The sequence below is a fragment of the Sapajus apella genome, unplaced genomic scaffold (assembly GCF_009761245.1).
Source record: "Sapajus apella isolate SASKATOON/1434 unplaced genomic scaffold, GSC_monkey_1.0 scaffold112, whole genome shotgun sequence".
Lineage (NCBI taxonomy): Eukaryota > Metazoa > Chordata > Mammalia > Primates > Cebidae > Sapajus > Sapajus apella.
In genome coordinates this window covers 255,626-278,445 of record NW_022437052.1, presented here as the reverse complement: position 1 = coordinate 278,445, position 22,820 = coordinate 255,626, and the positions used below count along the sequence as shown (strand labels likewise).

The window sequence follows — 22,820 nt, the reverse complement described above, 5'->3', positions numbered from 1 at the left end:
ATGTTAAACTATCACTAAAGACCAGATATATTTGAAAAAGTCTGAATTCGAATTTACAGAAATTAAGAAATTCATTCATTTATATAAAATCTTAGTGGAAGGATTAAATAGCAAATTAGATAAAGTTGAGAGAATTGGTGCACTCCGGGGTTGGGGAAAAATCAAAGAAAATTCCCCAGAGTAACACACAGATAGATGAAAAGAAAATGTAACAAAGAGTTTAAGAGACATGAAAAAGAAAAAAGTTCAGTCTGCTGTGAGTTCCAGATGGAGACAAGGGAGAATGAAGTGGAGGCAATATTTTAAAGAAATTTTCTAGAGTTTATGGAAAACATAAATCTTCATATCTGAAAATCAGTCTTAAGCAAAATAAATAGATACAAATCAACAGCTTATTCAATTGAAAGTGCAGAACGATAAAGACAAAGAGAAGATCTCAAAGACACCCAGATATAAAAAGGTTCAATTTGGTCTGCAGGATGAGTGGGGCATGGCTGGGAAGACAGGTCCAAGGATGCTTTTCTACACTGAGGTTTGACAGATTAATAGGAGTCAACTAGGTGAAGTGAGAAGGGAAGAAAAGAGTAGCTGAGGCAGAAAAGCAGTATGTACAAAGATCCTAAGGCCAGAAACCATTGCACAGTTGATTAACCAAAAGCCAATAAGTGTTCTTGGAAAGCAAGTAGTCATACAGAGGAGAAATGTTTAAGGTGAGATTGGAGGATGAGGTGGGGAAGGATTTTATAAAGAATTTTTATCCTTATTTGAAGAGCGATGAAAACACTTTGAAGAACTTTAAGTAATTATCTGAAAATTGTGACATTAAAGATACCTGGAGAAGTGTAGACATAATAGAATATGAACTAATGAAGACAAATCAAATGGTCTGATATTTATCATTCATGCATTTTTGCCTGGTAGAACCTAAAAGACTCTTTATAAGTTTGAGCAAAGTTCAAAGGGGACCCAGATGATAGTGTTTGCAAAGGAAGAGGCTTTTATCTCAGAAACTTGCTGATCATCAACCTAGAAAGACTTAAAGTAGAGAATGAGTTTTTATAGGTCCAGGAACATCAATGATGCCACAATATTACACTTTACTGAAGGTTTTGTGAGTCAAGGACATCCACATAAATACATGGATGCTTTGTTAAGAAAGCAAAGCATAGATTTGTAACATAATTTGTCCAATCCACAGAGTACCTCTGCCATCCCATCCCACATACAGTTTCCTGGAACAAGGTAAGAACTCAGGAAATATTGTATATTTCCTGATACTAGAAATACTGGAGTGACATGAACCTAAAACTCAGGCCATTTTGCAGTCAAATGACTTTCCACTATAATAAAACCCATCACTGAATTGGTGCCTATTAAGTGCCACTCACTGTGTTAATGTATTATCTTATATTACCCTTGCAATATCCTTATGAAGTACCATTATTTTCATTTTGTGGATGAGGAAACAGACGAAGAGTTAAGTTGCCTGACCAGGCTGACCCAGCTAATAAGATAGAAGCCAGATTTCAAGCCCTGGCTGTCTGACTTCAGAGCCTATGGCTGTAACTTACTCTAAAGCTGTGCTGGGCTTTATGAATGACAGCACCATTAAAGGCAGGGGACTGGACTTGGGCCAGGGTCTTTGTACCTATTCACATGGGCCAAATAACCATCAACTCGGGAATTAAAAACCAGACCTTTGAAGTACAAGGATCCACTCACCACTCTGAAGGCAAAGGGTGATAATGGACACTGACTTTAACACACCCAGCACCATTCCTCTGAGGAATATCCCTGCTTTTATGGATTTGCTTGCTGAAAGACGCTTTCTGGAATAAATGCCAAAAATAATTATGCTTTGTAATAAAGAAAAAAACAATTATTTTGCACACATCTCTGCAAAACATACGACAAGTCATTTATTGATTTTGAAAAAGAGAATACGAGAAAAGGAGAGAGAAAAGCAACAAGTTTCAAATACAGATCACTGATGGCTGAACTGCAAGTCAAGAACACCCAGCTGATGATCATATGCTCCTGTCTTCCCACAGTGCTCCTTTCTCTCCAGTGCAAACTTGATAGTGGTCATGGGGCCATCATAATTCCTGATTCAAGAACAGAAGAGCAAAGCTCATCCTAGGAGACCCTCAAGTGCTGGCCTGGGAAAGTCCCTTAATGGGATTCTGTTTCTCATCTGTGCGTTAAAAGGGAACATTGCTAGCAGCCAATAATGCAGAGGTTCCACAAAACACACCACTGAAGAATGGTTGCAGAAAATATGAGTAACCATGACACACACACACACGCACACACACACACACACACACGCACACTCCAGCCCGGTTTCCATTATAACTCTTTCTCATATCCCATATGATGCCATTTGACCCAAGACATGGCCAAACTCCAAAGAGTCATGGCCAAACTCCAAAGAGTCATGGTAAACCAAATGCCACAAACCCATGTGCCTGCTCCAGCAATTCTAGATCCACTGCCTGGATCCCAGGAAACCACTCTGCATAACAGAGGTGGACAGTAAGGAGAAGAGCTTATGCTTCCTTTAGATCCATTGAAGAGGGGCTATGTGCTTAAAAATAACCTAGTAGAAGAAATCCAATTTTGTTCAAATTATTTTGAATCATAAAAAAATACTTTAAAGGACTATTCAACTACTCACAAGGCTGCAAACTCTTCGGAAGTGTTTACACTACAGAAAAGTCCTTGAGTTTGTTCCAGGTATTATTACAAACTTCTCTTCAGCCCTAACAAAGATGGGGTTTTTGCAGTTTTCCCAGGCAGATGCCCTACAGACTTACTGCCTGTGCTTGTATTACAGAGGACCTTCCTGGCCCTCCTCCTTTACTATTTGCTCTCCTTAAAGCCAGACTTCACTGTGCTTGTGGGGCATCCACCCTCTCACAGCCTGCCCAGAATGAGCTCCAGATTTCTCCAAGACAGATCACCCAGTTATGCTTCAGAAGATCAGAGAACTGACATCTAAGGCCCAAATGTTCCTCTAAATTTGCCAAGTCTACTTGGCAGAAGCCAGGCCATGGTCCCCACAGAGTGTTAAAAAGCTGTGGTAGTGACAGAATGGTTTTTTGCTGTTGTTGTTGCTTCTGCCCTGGAAACAAATACTCTGATGAAGCAAGGTGGTTCGATGCTTGATTTTCCATTTGGACAGGTGGTGTTTCTTTGAAACAGATGCTGTTTGTTGGCTGTCACTGCATGTTTGGGGTGGGAGGGGGTCTGAGTTATGTTTCACAAGTCCTCAGGTTGTAGATAAAGACCTGTGTAGCCAATGCCAGTCACTAGGGAAAGGCAATTGGTAAATCCACTAATTATGATCTATTGGCCCTTTTGGTGCCAACTTAATGTATCTTGGTAGCTTAAACTGAAATGTCTCTTCTTTATTTGATGAATACTTGCTTTGATGCATTCAAATTTCTTAAGTAAAGGGGCATTGCCCATGTTTTATCAACCCAAGAAGGAATCAACACGCAATTGGTCTCAGTTAAAATGTCACCTAATGATTGTCTTTCACAAGCTATCTATCAGGAGTTTAATGGATTTGCTAAGAGTTACACCCTAATCAGGACATTGGTCAGTCTGGTCTTTAACTGTGACCGTGGTTACATAGAGTCTTCTTTGGTCTCTGTGATCATGACTTGTTTGTCTTCTGTCATGTGTCTTGTTTATGCCAGATGTATGGGCCAAGGGGGCAGGAGTAAAGTACAGCTTCACCCTGTAGCTTACCAGGTAATGGGCAAGGAAGGTCTGAGACCCACTCTCTGTGCTTTCCATTTAGCTTCCAGATTGGTCTCCAAATACCTTCTCACACAAAGCACTGTGCATAATGCTGCAGTAAGAGAGATGTAATCTCAGTACCTAAATAATGCATCATCAAGTACAGCTCATGAGCAGAATTATGTAGATATCCATTTTTCTACCAATGCCATAAGAGAGTCAGACACACTAAAAAAAAAAAAAAAAAAAAAATAAAAAAAAAAAAAAAAAAAGGAGGAGAGTCAAACTTTGAATGGGAGGATTTGCAATGGTGGAAGAATTGTGCATTCCTCTACCATTGGAAGAATTGAGGAAGAATGGTGGAATGCTAGAAGAATTATAATCGACGGGAAGTGGGAGAGGGTGCTTCATATTAGGAACTGGAAGGGAAAAGAGAGCAAATGCAGAAATGCAGAAAAACATGTGGCTTGTTTTCAGAAACAACAAGGGGTCCACTTTAGCCAGATAATTCATTAACAGATAGGAGTGATTGGCTGTGGTCACATGGTGAAGAACCTCAAATGTCTCTGCATTTTTTACTATGTCAGTAGGAGCCATTGAAGGTCATTGACAGGAAGGGACATGATCAGACAGGCTCCCGGAGATTACCCTGGCCATTGTTTGCAATGCGCATCAGAGAAAGGAGGATCACAGACAAGGAAGTCGTTTAGAAAGATGTTGTGGCCATCTTGGTAGGAGGCAATGGATGTGGCTATGGGTCACAACGGGATGCAGACACGTGGGAGAAGTGGTGGGCTCTATGTTTATCGCTAGTCACAACCTTCACTTTAAACCTCGGAAGTCTGGAAGTCTGTTACATAAGCTTTCTGGAACTTTTGTGCTCCTGCCTAAGGCTTGACTGGGTACAAATTGATTCTGGCAAGGACAGAAAATGGGAAGATATGGAATTTACCTCCCAAACAGCATAATTGCCACCACCTCAATTTTACCTCTGAAATGCCTACCTGGTTAAGAAAGGCATCCCTGGAAGGGACACAAGCTTTCTGGCACAACAGCAAGAGTGATGAAGGTTGTTGATTTCCTTTTCCTACTCCCTGCTGTGTTGACTATATCTGGCCTTTATCCTTTTTTAAATATGACATGAAATCAAAATTGTTCATCACCATTTTCATCTCACTAGCATTCCCATTGAGTATATTTTTTCTCTCTTCACACAACCCTGTGCTAGAAAATATTTAGCAAGAGTTGTGTGTGTATCTTGGCATCTGGCTAAAGAAAAGAAGGGTGACTAAGGCCATGACTCAGGAAGAGATATCACCAAGGTTTTGTAGGGAAGGTTCTCACTTTCAGGGACTGAGGTCTCCTCCTGGTTGCTCATCCCTCACAGGGAGACGATAAAACATGCTAGTATATTCCATGTGGTTCAATGGGCCTTCCCTGAAAACCCTTTTTTGCCTAATGCTAATGTGAGTGTTATGGAAGGCCACAGAGAGTTCTTTTCTTTTAGAGAATCACATTCACCCAGAATATGATTGGGAAACAAATAAGCAAGGGCTTTTTGTGTGGCATTGAGTCTATTGCTCTAAAGAGCCATTCCCAACTTCAGTGTCTATCAAAATTACCTAGGGGAGCTAATTTAAAATGCCTTTTCCTAGACTCTAATTCTTGAGCCTTCTGATTCTGCAGATCCAGGAATGTGCAATTTGAACAAGTCCCCCAGGTGCCTCTGTTCTAAGTAAACAGCAGCCCACTCTGGGAACGAGGGCTAGAAAAGGTCAGGGAGGAGATGTGCTAGTGGTCTGATAAGGCAGAACATGAGGAGGAGGCTCAGAAGGAGCAGGAGGGTGAATATGATGGGGGGTGACCAGGAATCCTCATGGAATGGGTCACAACCACAATTCCTGGTGTCAGATCACCTTCACTCAGGTCTATGACCCATTACCTTACCAGAATGTGACCTTGGTGGGTAAGTCACTAGAACTTCATAAGCCTCTGTCTTCTTATCTGAAAAATTTGAATAATGATTTTGTGCAACTGCTTTGACGATCTGATGAAAGAGCATGAAGTGCCTGTCACAAAGGATATTTACTAGTGTTCATTTTCTACCCCTCTCCTCCTCCCATTAGACCTACTAAAAAGTCACTTTTGAGCCAAAGAACTTTTTTTTTTTTTTTGTAAAACCAACTCTGTTCATCAGAAATGCACATGAATCCCACCCTCATTCCCCTCACACACACTGGCTGCATTAGAAATAAAATGCCTCTCTCTGAGAACAATTTGTGGTCCTCCCCCACAGAGAACATGCTAAAAAATAAAACCCTAATATTTTTTTTCTCCCTTCCTCCCGCCCTCACAAGTAACAGCCTGTCTTCCCATAGTATAGTACTGGTGCAGAGCCTACTGCTGATAAATACAGTATGTCCCAGGGAAATGACAGTCCCTTTCAATTGGTCCTTGCCTCCTGATGGGTAGCCAGGGATGCTTGTTGTCATGGTAACCCCATGAACTCTGTGACCCAGGTTGGGCCTGATCAGAGACAAAGCCTTCTGAGTGGAGAGGCTGGATTTGCTTGCATCCTCAGAAGAGCTGGAGAGAAAGGAAGAGAGGGAGGAAATGGGGGGATAAAAGGGGAGGTAGAAAAAAATGGGAGAGAGGCTGAGAGGATAGACAAAGGAATGAGAGAGAGACAGAGCGAGAGACAGAGAGAGAGGAGTGTGTGTGTGTGTGTGTGTGTGTGTGTGTGTTTGAATAGAGACTGAAGGTTTGCCAAAGGAGAGCTGCATCAATTCGGAAGCTTCCTCAGGTCAAGACAAATGGGATGCATGTGTATGGAGAAAGCTTCCTAAGAGACCTGTCAGTAGTCCGGTGTAAAAGTCCATGCAGAGGAGTGACAAGGGCTTGATTTAGCATTTTGGAGGTGGTGATAAGACTTGTTGTTAACATTATTGAGCACCGGCTCATCTCAGGCACTCCTAAGAAGTGCCGTGCATTATCTTATTTAATCCTAACACTGTGGAGGTAATATTGTTTTCATCTTCATCACATAATTCAGCCTGATTCCAGACCTCTTCTCACCCATTAGGAAAGAATGCCCTCTCAAAAATGTAAGGAGGGAGGCCAGGCATGGTGGCTCACGCTTGTAATCCCAGCACTTTGGGAGGCCGAGGCGGACAGATCATGAGGTCAAGAGATCGAGACCATCCTGGCCAACATGGTGAAACCCCATCTCTACTAAAAATACAAAAAAATTAGCTGGGTATGGTGGCGTGCGCCTGTAGTCCCAGCTACTTGGGAGGCTGAGGCAGGAGAATTGCTTCAACCCGGGAGGCAGAGGTTGTAGTGAGCCAAGGTCACGCCACTGCACTCCAGCCTGGCGCCTGGTGACGGAGTGAGACTCTGTCTCAAAAAGGCAAAAAAAAAAAAAATGTAAGGAGGGAAATTATGAGGAAGAGATGATGATTCAGAGAATAAACATTATTTAATCCCTACACCCCCACCACCCCCCACCAGCACATACACACACAACGATAGCATTGGCTCTATCCAGCCAATATACACATAAGAATACTGGTTTCATATGGGAGGTTTCCTATGGGAACTGGCTTGCTGTCTGCTCTGTTTGAGTTCCCCAGGGAATTTTTGCTTCCACTCTGCACCATTTGTATTTGTGGGGCACAAGGATCCTCTCCAGGATCAGGGCCATACCACAGGTGGATGTCTTGCCTTACAAATATATAAAAATGGAAAACTGTACATCTGGGGCATATTAAGTTTACCCTGCTGGCCCATAGCAGATTGAACCAATAACATTCCTAAAGATTTTTAGGCTCATGAAAATTCTATATGTTTTTTATTTCTTTCAGCAATGAAAAACTGCTCATTTTAAACCAACTGTGCCGTAAGTGTAGAAGGTGGGATGGGGAGCCTTTACATTCATTTTATACCAATGATGTGCTGAGCAATGCATTCAGTGCCCTGTGATGGTCATACATTAATCCTTCCCTCATCTTTTGATTTAGATATTATCATTTCCCTTTCTCGGTTTAGGAAACTAAGATGCAGAGGGTAATACTTGACCCAGGTTCTCAAAGCAAGTTGTGGAGCGGAGCTTGGGTACAAACCCTGACTCTGAAACCCTCCTTCTTTCCACAGCCCATCTCTGTGTTAATCGAGGCATGCATCACTGCCTTAAAAGGTGGCATTCTCAAAATATCCAGGGAAAACATCAGGAGACATGAGATGTCAGGTGGTCTCCACAAACCAACCACTCTGTCTTAAAGCATTAGGATAGGCTGCAGATTCACAGTGCTAATTTATTTTAGAGGATCCTGGTGAAATCACAAAGACAAATGGGCACTACCTCTTATTAGAACTCTATTTTTTATTTATTTATTTTTTGGAGATGGAGTTTCACTCTTTTTGCCCAGGCAGGAGTACAATGGCACAATCTTGGCTCACTGTAACCTCTGCCTCCTGGATTCAAGTGATTCTCCTGCCTCAGCCTGCCAAGTAGCTGGGATTACAGGCATGCACCACCATAGCAGGCTAATTTTGCATTTTTAGTAGAAACGGGGTTTCGCCTTGTTGGCCAGGCTGATCTCAAACTCCTGACCTCATGATCCACCCTCCTCGGCCTTCCAAAGTGCTGGGATTACAGGCATGAGCCACCATGCTCAGCCTGGAGCTCTATTTTTACAGTGCCTGGCTGAGAAGCTCATAAATGCCAAAGCAACACATTAAAGAGAGAGAGATGAGCAAGGTGGTGAGAGCAAGGTAGCAGGGATGGATCTGGGAAGATGAATAAGGGAAATGAACGGCCTTTACCTAGGTGAGAACAGCAGCTCAGTGCAAGCTGTGATTTGCCAGCTGAAGCACTGCTCCTCCTGCTGATATACAAATTGTATGTTGCTTTCTTTTAAGAGGCTGTCTCTGTCAAAAAAAATAGCATCTCTTTTTTTCCACTCTTTCCCTCTCATCAGCAACTTAATTTCAGACTTGCTAGGTCTTTTGCCTTTTTGTGAAGACAGCTGCTGTAATACAAAGGAAGAGCAGGAGAGAGATGTACTGGATATCTGTCCCACCTGTGCCACTTGGGGCTTATGAGTTTGGAAAGCAAATATATTTTGGTGTTCCTCAGACCTGAACTCAAATTGTGCCTTCCACACTTACAATCCATGTGATCTTGAGAAAGTAGCAAGCTACAGTATGACCCTGACGTCAAGACTGGTATGAATTCCATGTCTCCCAGTTAATGACAACTGTTTCTTGGACAAGTGACTTCCTCTCCTTACGCCTTAGTTTTCACCAAATGTAAAAAACTGGAGGTAACACTGGCATTTGTTTCGTGGTTGTTAAGTGATTAGATGAGATGATACAAAGTATTTAGCGCAGTGCCTGGCACATAGTAAAATGACTGACAAGTGTTAATTATCCTTATTTAATATCTTTGAAGCTGAATTTTCTCATCTTCCAATTGAGATCATGCTATAAGCTTCACAAGATTGTCTTGAAAATACAAAGAATTTCTTACGAAGAATTCATGGTGCCCAAGGAGTTCTTGAATATGAATCCACTTTCTTCCCCCATTTCTCCTTCCCTTTCAGCCTCCTCCACACTCACCATCTCTTCTGTTTGTGTCAGTATCTGACCCAAATTAGTGGCAATTGCCTTCTCTGGGCTAGACCACACTGGGATTGTTAACATTGATATATGGCAAAAATTTCAGAATACCAAATGTTCAGCTACCAGCCACACTGCATTCATCGATATGCCTGAAGGTAGAAGGTTCCAGTGTCTGAGAAGCCCAGTCTCTGAGGGCAGGTGGAAAGAAGGGATAAGGGGCAGCCCTGAGCTGAACTCCTACTGCGAAGTTCCCAGCCATCTGTTTCTGTAACATTTTATGAATGTCACCACAGGCTAAGATCATGGCTTAACAATTATATCTCATCAGCCTGTTCCTCAGAGGGAAAGGGGGCAAAAGCCCAGGTGAATCCGAACCAAAGGAACCAACTTCCCCTCACACAGTAAACCAGCAGGGTCCCCAAACAAAGAAAATCAGGCAGGGAAATTTGCATATATTATTCATCCTTCCTCAGAACAAACATCTAGCAAAAAAAAAAAAAAAAAAAAACCATAATGACCTCTTAATCATATTCTCTATTTCCATGGGAATGAAATGTATTCCTTTGGAAGAATGTTTAAAAAAATAATAGTAGCATTAGTCAAGCCAGTCTCCCTGTGGCCCCCAAACGCAACTTTCCCCCATTCCTGTATCTTTGCTTGCATTGCTTCCTTCAGCCCTCCACCCATATTTCCAGGTCAATGAAGCAAGGGCCAACTCTCTCAGAGAATCTAGCAGAGAATTTAACATGCAGGAAACCCCTATTATTGCTTATCACATAGACCATTCCTACCCAGCCAACTTATATGTATCTGGTGACTTTCCGGGCACATTTTCAAATCAGTTGCTGTGTCTGGTCTGTCTGATTCATGAAGAACCAGGAAATACTAGTCCTACTATATAGACTACATAATACCAATTAAACCAACTGACAACTCGTAGGTCTCTTTGGCCATTGCTACTAAACATCTTAAAGGCAACAAATGCAAGTATGTGACCATGGTCATGCAATTTAATTCTACCAACATTCCAAGTATAGTATTTTCAAAATGCCACAGTCAGTACTTTTTTTTCTAATTGCATTTTAGGTTTGAGGGTACATGTGAAGAACATGCAAGATTGTTGCATAGGTACACACATGGCAGTGTGATTTGCTGCCTTCCTCCCCTTCACCTATATCTGGCATTTTTCCCCATGCTATCTCTCCCCAACTTCCCACCCCCCGCTGTCCCTCCCTTATTTCCCTCCAATAGACCCCAGTGTGTAGTCCTCCCCGAAGTGGAAAAAAACACCTTAAACTTCATATGGAACCAAAGTCAGTACTCTGAAGGGAAACAAAGATGAATACGCTGTGACATTAGCACTTCCAAGATCCATCGTCTAGAGCAGGGTCTGCAAACTCAAACACCCCAGGGCCAGGTAAAGAAAATGTGTGCAATGGACCAGGGGTAAACCCTCTGTGGTTTTCTCATTTTTAATAGAGTCATGAGTACAGACAATATTTCTCTAAGAAACAAAACCATAGTGTAAACTCTGTGGTATATAATAATTATGGTTAATATTGATTGAGCACTTGCTATCTATAGCAAACAATCTCTAAATTCTCATATGTATTTCCTAATTTATGTAATCCTCACAAGAACCCAGTGATGTAGGTACTATTAATAATCTCATTTTACAGATAATGAATCAGTGGCACAGAGAGATTAATTAACTTGTCAAAGTTCACATAGCTAGTAAGTGGCAGAGCCAGAATTTGAACCCAGATAATCCAATTTCAGAGTCTATGGTCTTATCAGCTACACAGTGTTATAAAGGAAAACTGACACTGAACCTCAGCAAGATCATAGGAAATGATGAAGACTAGTGAACAAGGTAGGCGTCTTGTCTAGATGGGACAGCCTCCACTCATTGCAGTCTAATATTGACATGTAAGAATATTGTCACATATTCTGTTTTTCAAAAGAAACTAGAAATCTCAATTTTTATGTGAACTGTACAAATTTTTAGTAGTGATCGCATTTAAGAGAGAAGAATAAAGAGAAGGCATAACCCAGTAACAGCTAATGCTAATATAAAGGAGAAAGGAAGTACCATAAAAATAGATAGATTAACAAGGCACAGTGACGAAAATATGCAGTTAAGAATTAATATCTTGCCGGTACCCAGGGTGAAAGCTCTAGAAAGGCCTCCAGGAGGAGGCAGCAATCCCTGCACAGCAGTTCCTTAACCAGTAGAGAGGGCAGCCAGGAGGAAGGTAGGGAAAAAGGTATTTCAGGAAAAGCCACCGCAAGCCTAGTTTACGGGGGGGGAGGGTGATTCATGCATTCTTTTTCAATCTTTATTGTTGCTGTTTTCAGCAGGGAATTACTTTCTCAAACAAAACATCTCATGGAATCCCATTATAAACGAGAGATACAGTGGAGCTGTTGAAGCAAGAAATAAGGGTCTAGAGGTGGTGGTGGAAAGGGAGAGGAAGAAGAGAGAGTGCCAGCAGGGTCGGCCTGGAGGTGGGAGACCTGTGGGAGCAGAGTTTTCTTCTCTTCCTCAGGAGCAATTCTCTGTCACTGAAGGGGAGAATTCTCCAGCATTGTGACCCTGTGTATTTAAAAGTGCACAAGAAAATAATGGTCCTGCTGGCCTCCCCTGCATTCTGTTCACGCAGTCCTTAGAATTGGCCCGGCTTTTCTTCCTTTCATTGAACCAGGGGTGGCTGAGATGAGACCAGTGAGCTAGCTCTTGTCCTGAATAGTATTTCCACTCTCTCCATTAATTGTGGGGGGACCTTCATTCATTCCCTCTGTTATCTTTTGTCAAGCATCTCCAAGGTATCAGACACAGACCTGTGCGCCTGCTGCTGCTGACAAATGCTTCTGCCTCACAGGACCAGATGTGATTTACCATGGGCTGCAAAGGAACTGTTGACACCTGCTTCTCACAACACGGGGCAGGCTAGGCATCACACATGCCTTAGAAATGCTCGCTGTCTGTAGAATTCCTGCTGAAGGAGCCAGACTTCAGATCCCTGTCCAGTTCTCTGAGCTGTATCCACTGATCTTAACCAGGTTTCTTCACAGAAACTTGAAGAAAGTCACAGTGCCAGAAATAAACATTTGTATATTTAAAACTGGTATGCAGTTTTGAGGGGTTCGAGTAACCCCTGTGATTTATCTCAGAAATTAAAAGTTACTCCTCCATTCAACAAACATTTATGAAGGAGCTACTGTGGTAGCTATTGTGCAGTGTGCAGCGTTCCTGCCAACAGAGCTCTCAGTCAGATCAGATTAGAGATGGGCAATGGCATGATGAGTTTGCTGTGATAAAGCATGCAAGTACAGTGAGATCAGAAGGCTCAGTCCATTCTGCCTTGGGTCACTACAGGAGTATTTGCAGAGGACAATACATATTAGAAGCTTGTAAGATGACTAGGGTTCTACAAAGCGGCAAAGTGTCCTAGGTAATGCATGTCCCAACACAGAGGTGAGCTTTAGTCATGCTCCCAATCCAGCTACGTGAATTTGTCCAGAATTACTCTCAAAGCACTTTTCCTATCTGTCACTTCATTTCCACCTCACTGTACAGGCAGCCAGGGCAGGGGCATGCAATTATGCCCATTTTACAAATGGGAAAACTGAGGTACGGTTAGGGTGATCAACCATCCTGGTTTGCTCAGGATTGAGGAGGTTTCCTGGATGTGGGACTTTCAGTGCAAAAATCAAGACTGTCCCAGCAAAACTGGGACAGCTGGTCATCCTAGCTACAGTTACATGACGTTCATATAATTTGATCAGAGATGAATGAGGAACTCAAATCATGCCTTCAGGCTCTTTCCTCCACCCAGCATGGAGTGATTAAGTGAGCACTTTGTATATATTGTTTGCTTTAAAAGAAAAAAAAAGTGCTCCTTTGTGTCATTTGTACAGTCAGAAACCAAAGACAGCCTCTGTCTTCTGCTGACTCACTGCCTGACCAGCATCCCTTCTCATAAGATCGCAGAACTCTCTGTTCCTTGAATATACTCAAGAGGGGAACACCACCTGGAATGGTCCAGGGGTGAAGGGAACTTTGATCCTACCTGTATTCCTTAATGAATCCAGGGATCCGCATTTTAATTGAGGCTCGTGATATAACCCCACTAACTTTATTTTCTTCTGCTTTGTCACTGGATAGCCTCTCCCGGTTCACTCATCACCCCAACCTACTGAGTCAGCAAAGTCCTACAGGGCCTCAGCTGTCTACCCAGTCATTTTACCTTAAATGGTCCATATGGCCAGTGATGTCACAGATTGGACTAAAGACAGAGGAGGACTTTGAGACTATTGTCCAAGGAAGCCATTAAGAGAGTGCATCCAGGACCCAAGCCCACCAGTACTAGTCCTACCTAAATTCAGCCACGCTTTTCTTCAGGCAGTGGCAGGACAGACGAGTTTTGGTTCCTGCTGAAGCTCTGGTCCCCAATCCAATCCCAGCAGAAAAATCCACCCAGAGAAGACTTCTGCACCATGCCCTCAAAGTGTTTTTTTATACTTCACAGGCCTATGTGCAAGGGACTGTGGAAGATTGCTTAGTTCAGGGAGAAGTGTAAAAGGAGAGTGGAGGAAAAGGTGAACTGGACCTTCTTCACAGAGGGAGGACTCTGGGCCCCTGAACCCTCAAGCCCCATGGAAGGAACATACTCACTTGTGCACTGACCCTTTATCCAGTGCAAGCAAATTCTCACCCTAAATAGCTCCCATAAATGTATTTAAACTTTACTTATCAATACCTGCTCACCCCTCTTGGGTGGATGGAGAGTTCCTTGAAGGCCCTTCCCCTAGAATTCCAGTGGTTCCCAAACTACAGATATCATGTATCAGTAAAATGACAAAAAAAAAAAGGCAAGGTGTGGACACTTGGCAATATTTTTTATTGCCAGGAAAAGACAAAGGAACAAAAAAAATTACCATCTCTCAATAATATCATTTAATAACAGGAGGAATATGTTAACACTAAAAATTTATGAAGGAAACAATCAATTACAAACAAAAGTCTGACCTTTAAATGGAAAAGTTCAACTTCCTGGAAACTCACTACACAACCCTTATCTTTCCTTCTTTTCCTATTGATGAGTGAAAACTTTATCACAAACCAGCTCCAGTTCATTGGATGAGCTGTTTTGGAAGCATTGATTTAAGCCCAGCTTTTTATCTAGTTTATGAATTTTCTCCATGTTATTCCTGACAAACAGTTGTCCCGTGAACAATGTCCCACCAAATCACATTTTTCAAGTAGCAATTACCAGAGAGTGTTAATAATTCCAGGTTTACCATCATATTAAGCAGCAATCTGTGTCCCTGTGGCTTTGTATCCCTGATTTAATCTTCCTTCTGGCAGGTCCGAGAATAATTCTAATTCCTCTTCCACTGACAACCAACCTCAAGTTTCTTTGTGAGTCCTGTTTGCTTTCAAGTGGCCCACCATCTCCATGATCCCTGGATCTAGGGTGAAAATTTTCAACCTTGTCTCTTCCTCTCATATGAGCCATTATATTTTTCAGTTAATTGTTATATATTTACTTAGAACTGACTGTATCATTCACTCTGCTGAGTGTAGATGGGCTGCTGGTCTGAGGGCTCTCTCTGGATAAAAATTTCCCATATCTCCCTTGCCCATGGGTACACTGTTGATGTTCTAGCATGGCATTCAAGGAAGTTCACATTTAGGACTCTGTCAGCTGTTCTAACCTCATCTCCTGGAAGTTCCCCTCATCATGACCACATTCCCCAGGTAGGGACTTTGCTCTTTTCACAGAACACTCCCTAAAAAAGGTTTTCTAACTTCCATCCACTGTCAGAATTCACCTCTCTCCTTTTTTGGTGCTTCCATAGCCCTTTATTTTAAAAGCTGATACAGTCTTTCATGAACTATTAAGAAATATTTCTGCCTCACATACTAGATTGCATGGTCCTTAAAGGAAGAGGTTTACAACTTGTTGAAGTTGTTATTCCTACCAAGTACCTACGATGCTTAACACTTAACTGATCTTCCTAAATGTTTGAAGTGTTGACCCAAAGACACTAACTCTTTATTCTGAAGGCCTTATAATCAAGTTGAAGACTAAGACTAATACACATGAAATAGTAACAGATGATGCAGTGAACTGACTGCTAGCTGCCAGGCAAGTTTAAAGGAAAGGTCAATGAGAAATAAAGTATTTAAGGGCAAATTCAAGGAAAACATGGTAAGCTTTCCAGAGCAACCACGTCTTCAAAGAGAAGTTAAGGAGAACAGCAAGAAGCAAGCACACAGAAGCAGGCAGAGGCACACCGGTTGGGAAAGTGGGATGCCCAGGAACTCGGTCTGATTAAAACTGAAGCTGCCTTTGTGGGAAGAGAAGCAAAGCATATTATCATAGGCTGGGCAGAACTCCAAAGGTCATTTCATCCAACACCCGTCAGATGCTTAAACTTAAGATTTTGAAGGCAAAAGTGGAGGTGTAGACAATCACTACAGAATTGGAGCCCAGCATTCAGTCCTTTGCCTTTCATAAGTTGAGGCACAATTAAAACCATCTGAAATATTTCCTTTGGCAGCTTTTTTCTAACTTTAATTTCCCTACAAGTATATGATAATTGAGTTTCTTTAGAGCACAAGACTGGATCTATTGGACCTTAATATGTACAAGGTCATTCTAGAGATCACCTTTAGAGTATCAAGTCTTTCCTCTTCAAAAGTTCCAAAAATAATTCAATAATTAGAATGCTCTCCTGGACCTACAATTTCCAGTAGCTGAATGTCAGAGCTCAGGCATTTGAGGATGCTTTTTGTTCTTTGGCCCTCTTGAGGAATAAATGCCATGCATGTCACCATGTCAGTGACCACAGGCCTGGCTGCATCCCCTGATGACCCACGACCATCATCTTCCTTATGCTGAACATCTGTCCAAATCTCAGAATTTTCAGATGACTCTAACTTTGCCAAATTAGAATCCATGCCTGATATTTTCTGGTTTGATTGTTTGCTTTATGTTTGTTTACTTTGCTCAGTACCAAGCACAGGATTTAGCATAAGAAAAGCTCCACTAGAGTTGTTTATTCAAGTAAGTAATTATTATAGCCATCAGTATTTGAGCCGTTTACAAAACTTGCTGATGGTCCTCACAGGTCTACTTTATTATTCAAATTATAGACTCGAGTTTATGTCTCCAGCTTGACCATCTCCTTTGACTTCCAGATTTGCCTCTTCCTACAAAACTGACTCTCCACTTGAACATCTCACAGGCATCTTCAATTTAGTACATCCAAAGCTGAACTTTTGGGCTTCTCCCAAATTCATCTCTTTATTTAGTCTCTCTCATCTCCACAAATGGTTCCTCAGTCTACACAATCTCTAGGGAAAAATCAGCTCAAATCTTTCCTTAGCCAATCCGTCTCCCTTACTCAAAATGTATCCTGAACTTATAGCCTCTCTTCTTTCCGATCCTTAATTCACTCTTACCTGGGCTTCTCCAGTAACCTTCTAATTGGCTTCCACATTTCCCCACTTGCCTCCCTTTAGTCCTTTCTTCTCTCTGCATTGGGAGAACTTTATTAACTTTGTTTAAAATGGTCTGTTATTCCCTGACTAAGACCTCCAATCTCAGAATAAAATGCTGCAGAGTCCCTGCCAGCCTCTCCAACCTCATCTCCCCCTAAGAATGTGATCTCTTATCACCCATCTCTCTTCTCGCTCTAGTCTCTGCTTAGATGTCACTTCCTCAGAACCATGTTTCTTGACCACCTCTGACATTTCCTGTCACTTCACCTTTTGTTTCCTTCATAACACTTCACATTTTCTCTTAATGCCTGTTTCTCCATTAGACTGTGAGCCTCACTAGGGTATGAACCATGTCCGTCTTGCGCATTAGTATAGACCTAGGGTCTCTCCTGGGTCTAGTTTATAGTAGCTGCTCAGCTATATCCATGGTTATTAAAGTGGGTTTATGGCAAAGCATTGGTTTCCCACTCAATGTAGATGTCCCTTCTATAAAATCATTAACAAATAACCATCTAATCTCTTTCTGAATGCCTCCTCTCAAAGGGTTTCCTCTTAAGGCCGCTAATTCCATTTTCCTTTGGCTCTATTGTCGTCTTTATCATATTGACTCAAATGTCCCCCATGACTTTTGCCTATTGTTTATAGTTCTTCTTCTTAGGAATCCACAGCATAATTTTCTCTAAATTCTCTGAATTAATCTTTCAGATATTTGAAGGCAATTTTTATATTTGCCCTAAATCACACCTGCTTCAATGTTATTCTACACATGTGATGGTTCCAGATGTATCCATATCATTCTGGTAATTGACCTCTTGACACACTCTAGATTGTTATTATTTCTTAAAGTTGTTGTCTAATAATGAGTGCCAGACTCCAAAGGCGATGGGACAGTTCATAGTGGAAGACCGTCGCTTTCCTTTGTATGGTTCTAATACCTCTTTTGATATTTTATACATATATCCTAATTCTAATACCTCTTTTGATATTATATATATATATCCTATATATCTATTATATATATATAGGGTATATATAATTATATGTAGTATATATGATAATTTGTGTGTGTGTGTGTGTATGTATATATATATAAATAAAATTATCAACAGTATCTTGAGCTTGTGAAACTAAAACAATTTCCAAGTCATTTTATTTAGACATTTCTTTAAAATATGTAGAGGCTAACTTAATTAACACTAATCTATGAAGAATATCTAATTAACTGCAGTGGGCAACTGACTTCCACTTTCAGGAGAAAGAAAGAAAGTAATCTCAGGAATCTTTTTTGTTAGTCTGTAAAATCATTTCCAGGTAAAATCTAGAGCTTAATCCATATGTTGTGCCATCTTTTGCTTTTCCACACCTCTGATCCTAGGTAAGTTAGAGCTAACGAGTATTTGCTGAGCTTCTATTATCAGCCCAGCGTATGTTATAATCTCCATTTTACACATAAGAATCTGAGGTTTAGAGAAGTTTATTGACTTGCTCAATGGCACACCATAAGTGCTAGGGATAAGATTTAAACTCAGGTCTCCTGACTTAATTCATATGCTCAGTTCTGTGGTACGTAATAATACTGCTTTATTGTCGTTGTTGCTGTTGTTATTTATCACCAACAGTAGTAGTTAAGTTGTTTCATGAAATAGGTCATTGATAGTCCATTCAATAATTCTGAGTTAGAACATCTATTATCCCATTTGACAGGTAGAGACACTGAAGCTCTGATGGCTGACATAGATTAGCCTAGGACTAGTTGTAGTTAGTTACAGTGAGAATTTCCCAGTACCAGGGATTCTCATTCAAAACAAGGCTACCCCCTAAGATGGTCTCTGATGGCAGGTGGAAAATCTGAAGCTGAAGGAGGCAGGTAGCACACTAACACATTTGGAAGAAGTTTATAACAAAAGGAGCACTCACTTACCTGGAATACTCAGATATTCTCTGAAGACCTTTTAGTCTTTGAGATTCATCCCATTCTGTTTTAATTTTTTTGGGACAAAAAATGACCAATCTCTTATTTGCTTATTCAAGCATTCTTAATAAGTCACAAACTTTTATTTTTCATAACTCTCTTTTTATTAAAAAGATAATTTTCTGGTCCATCAGAATTGGTTTCTAAAAAGGACTTAAACAATATATTCCTTTCATAATTTAGAGCCAGAAAAACTGACAATTTTTATAATAGAAAGATGGCCTTACTTTGATAAACAATTATAACCTAAGTTTAAAGTTTTTCCCCAAAATCCTTTTCTCATAAAAAACCAATGATGGGCCGGGCGTGGTGGCTCATGCCTGTAATCCTAGCACTTTGGGAGGATGAGGCAGGTGGATCACAAGGTCAGAAGTTCGAGACTAGCCTAAACAACATGATGAAACTCCGTGTCTACTAAAAATATTAAAAAAATAGCTGGGCGTGGTGGCACACGCCTGTAATCCCAGCCACTCAGAAAGCTGGGGCAGGAGAATTGCTTCAGCCCAGGAGGCAGAGGTTTCAGTGAGCTAAGATCATGCCACTGCACTCCAGCCTGGGTGACAGAGCCAGACTCCGTAGCAAAAAAAATAAATAAAATAAAAAATAACAATAATGACATTAACCAGGTACCACTAAAGTTGATACTCTGGTGCCCATTTCTGTGAACAAGACACACCAACACTGGCTTGAGAGACACCTGGTGAGCTCCACTTGGGGAAGAGAACAAAATATTCCACATTGACCATAATGAGTTGTTCCTAAGTAGGCGTGAAGAAAATGCAAAACTGAACCCCAGATCTAGCCAAATGAAAAGCACTGATTTTTCCAGAACAGCATCTTCTAAACACCAGTCTGTGGACCAGTCACTGCTAGCCCAAGACAAAGTTCTTACCAGCATGAGGTAAAATGAGGAAAACAACAGCAATGTGCCTAAATTTATGTCCTTCCTATTTTTTTGATTATTTGAGCATCTTTACTTCTATTAAAGGAAGTTGTTAACAGATGGTAGTTGTTCTCTTTAAACATTTCTACTTAGTGAAATTAACATTTAACACACACCTATGTTGGTTCTCCCACACTCACATTTTTTTCTTGTCCATGAAAACTAGGTGTCTGGAAACTACTTCTAGGCTAAGTTTTTTTATAATAGAAAGATTTTCCTGGATTTTCCAAGGTTCCTGGCCTTTTCAAATGTAGTATTTTATAAAGGAAGCCTTTTTAATCAAACTCATATCTTAACTTTTGTTTTGAATATGTGAAATACAACCTTTTCTGGATAACTCTATCATTATCAATAATCAATGGCATTGGATTAGAATACAGTGAATCTTCTGGAGGGTAAATATCATAAAGCAGTTTTCCAGAACCAGAATCACCCCAGGCCACCATTCTTATAGCACTATCATTTTTGTCTCCCTAAAAAAGAAGAGGACCAGGCAAGATGGCTCATGCCTATATCCTAGCACTTTGGGAGGCTGATGCACGAGGAGCTCTTAAGGCCAGGAGTTTGAGACCACCCTGGGCAAATCCATAGTGAGACCTCATCTCTACAAAAAAATAAAATAATAATAACTAATTAATAGAAAAGAAAAGAAAAAGCCTGCTTTGGCTCCTTCCTTATTGTCAACTTGTGGATAAGCAGCTTATAAAATGGCATAGGATGAGGCTTTTGTTACTTGCTGACTTTGTTCTGCTTGGGCTTAGAGAATGGAGACTCTTGGGTATTACACTTGTATGCAAAGTAAAAGTTTAAAAAGGACTGAGTAGTGGGGTGGGGGGGAAGGTCTAAGTGAGCACAGGAGAGGATCATGCAATTACCCACCTGAACCTAATGTAAAGCACAATGGTTACATGCATAGGCTTTAATCACACAGAGCTGAGTGACAGCCTAGGGCAAGTTAAGTATTTATCTGTAAAATGGAAGTCGTAAAAATGGCAACCAAATAGGGATATAAGGATTAAATAGAACAAAGCGTGTAAAGTGCTTAGTACCACAATAGGCCCTCAGTGAAATAAATGTTAACTACAATGCTTGTCACCTTATAACCCTGTGCATTTTATTTGCTCACTTTCTGGTCCTTTTCTGTTGTGTTCTAGACAGGTGAGCTTAGCAAACAGTGGAGACACATAGGTTATAGGTACATAGGTAATATTGCATTTAGATGTTGGCCATTCATTTGTTCATTTGGCAAAAATAAAAGTATACAGCATGGAGCATGCTATAATAAATGTTATATTCCTACACTGCATGGAATATTCCTGTACTAAATGTTTTGGAGAAGGGTCTGAAATCACAGAGGGCCTCATCTCTGCTCCAGGGAACTAATTGAGGAGACCCTGTCAACATACCTGAGCTAGAACAACATTGTAGTACGACAGATCAAAGTCAAGTCCAGAGAATCTTCCAGAACAGGGAATATTTTGAGGTGAAATTTAATTAAATGCCTTTTTAGACAGTCTCTTGTTTGACCTGATTGTGTCATGAGCCCACCAATGTAGGACATAAATTCTCCCACCTTACCCATGTGGGACACGGCCTGTGAGGATTGCCTGCTTTCTCTAAACACTTCTTCACACTATTGACCCCAAACTGGATTCTTTGCCTGAGTGGAACAGTGAGGACTTCATTTCTATTACAGAAAAGTGGTCCTATAGTTCACAGCAAAAATGAAAATTAGGACCTTGGAAACCCCAACCTTTGTTCTCTCTTTCAGTTCATCCTTACAGCTTTCCTTGCTGTGCCCCGTTCCCTTTTGTTCCTGGACTGATACCGCTCCCTCTCCCACTTTGGGTCTTTCTACATGCATTCCCTTAAAACAGAGAGGTAGAGGAGACAAGAGAAGGCAAAGTAACAAAACCTAGGCAGTGACTATCTACTTATCCTAGCATTGAGCCTCTCTCAGGAAAAATGTCTTTTGTCTGTTATTCAGGCACAAATATCATTTTGGATTGCTTGCTTGCTTGCTTTCTTCCTTTCTTTCTGTCTGCCTTTCTCTCTCCCTCTTTCTTCCTTTGAGGAAAGAAAAGAGAGAGAGAAAGACAGATAGATAGAGAGGAGTACTGGCTCATAAACGTATCTAAAAGACGAAAGAGTGCATTTCTGGGATCTGTTAATGGAAATTGTTTTCCCAGCTGGAAAATTGCCACATTTAAAATCCCAATGTGGGGTAAGTGAAATCATAAATATGAACTCCTTTTCAGACAGCAAACCAGCATTTGGAGTCTCTCTCCTTTGCCTTTGGGGATCCATATGCCACAGTCTACTTAGCTGCCCAGCAACTGACAAGCATAAAAAAAAAAAAAAAAAAAAAAAGGTAATGGTTATAGTAAACAGAGTTGCTGTGAGTCAAAAGTGTTTCCCTGGGAGGGATCAACAGGCTTCTGATCACACATATGGCCAAGGTTCAACTCTTTTAAAAACAAACAAATAACGAAGACGATGAAAATAAAAACGTTTGCCCTGTTAACTGTCTATATTCAGCAGTGGAATGAAACAGACACCTGGGGTTCATAATAGTAAAAGGTCAGGCCATGGGGAGCAGTCTGGGTTTGATGACTCGTTTGCCTTCCATCAGTGCTCCTTGCCACCTACCACTGGGGATATCCTCCATCATCCCATTACTGCCTCATCTCACCTAGGTTAAGTAAACATTGAGCCTTAACTTAAGGTGATACCATTATCAGAGTAATCCTTAGGAGAAAGTAGATAAATAGAAGATGAGGCATGTCCTGAAAGATGGTCAACTCCTTGTCTAAAGAACTAGGTTAGGTGTTGAAGAAAGAGTTGATAATCTAGTCAACAAAATAGTTCCAGTCATACTAGCTCATGCACCAATGGGCCCAGCACATAAACCCTTGTAAGTCACACTTGAACAGGGTCTCAGAGGGCAAGTGAAGAGTTGTCCATAGGGAAATTTAGATGGACTCCCTTGGCCCTTGCAGATGGCCCTGGATATGTTATATGTA

The 22,820-nt window shown here is 41.1% G+C and overlaps 1 protein-coding gene across 3 annotated transcripts in view; it reads left to right on the top strand.

Annotated features, from left to right (window-relative positions):
* Positions 1-22,820, top strand: part of GRIA1 (glutamate ionotropic receptor AMPA type subunit 1) — a 323,009-nt gene that overhangs the window by 279,979 nt on the left and 20,210 nt on the right. The window lies entirely within an intron of this gene.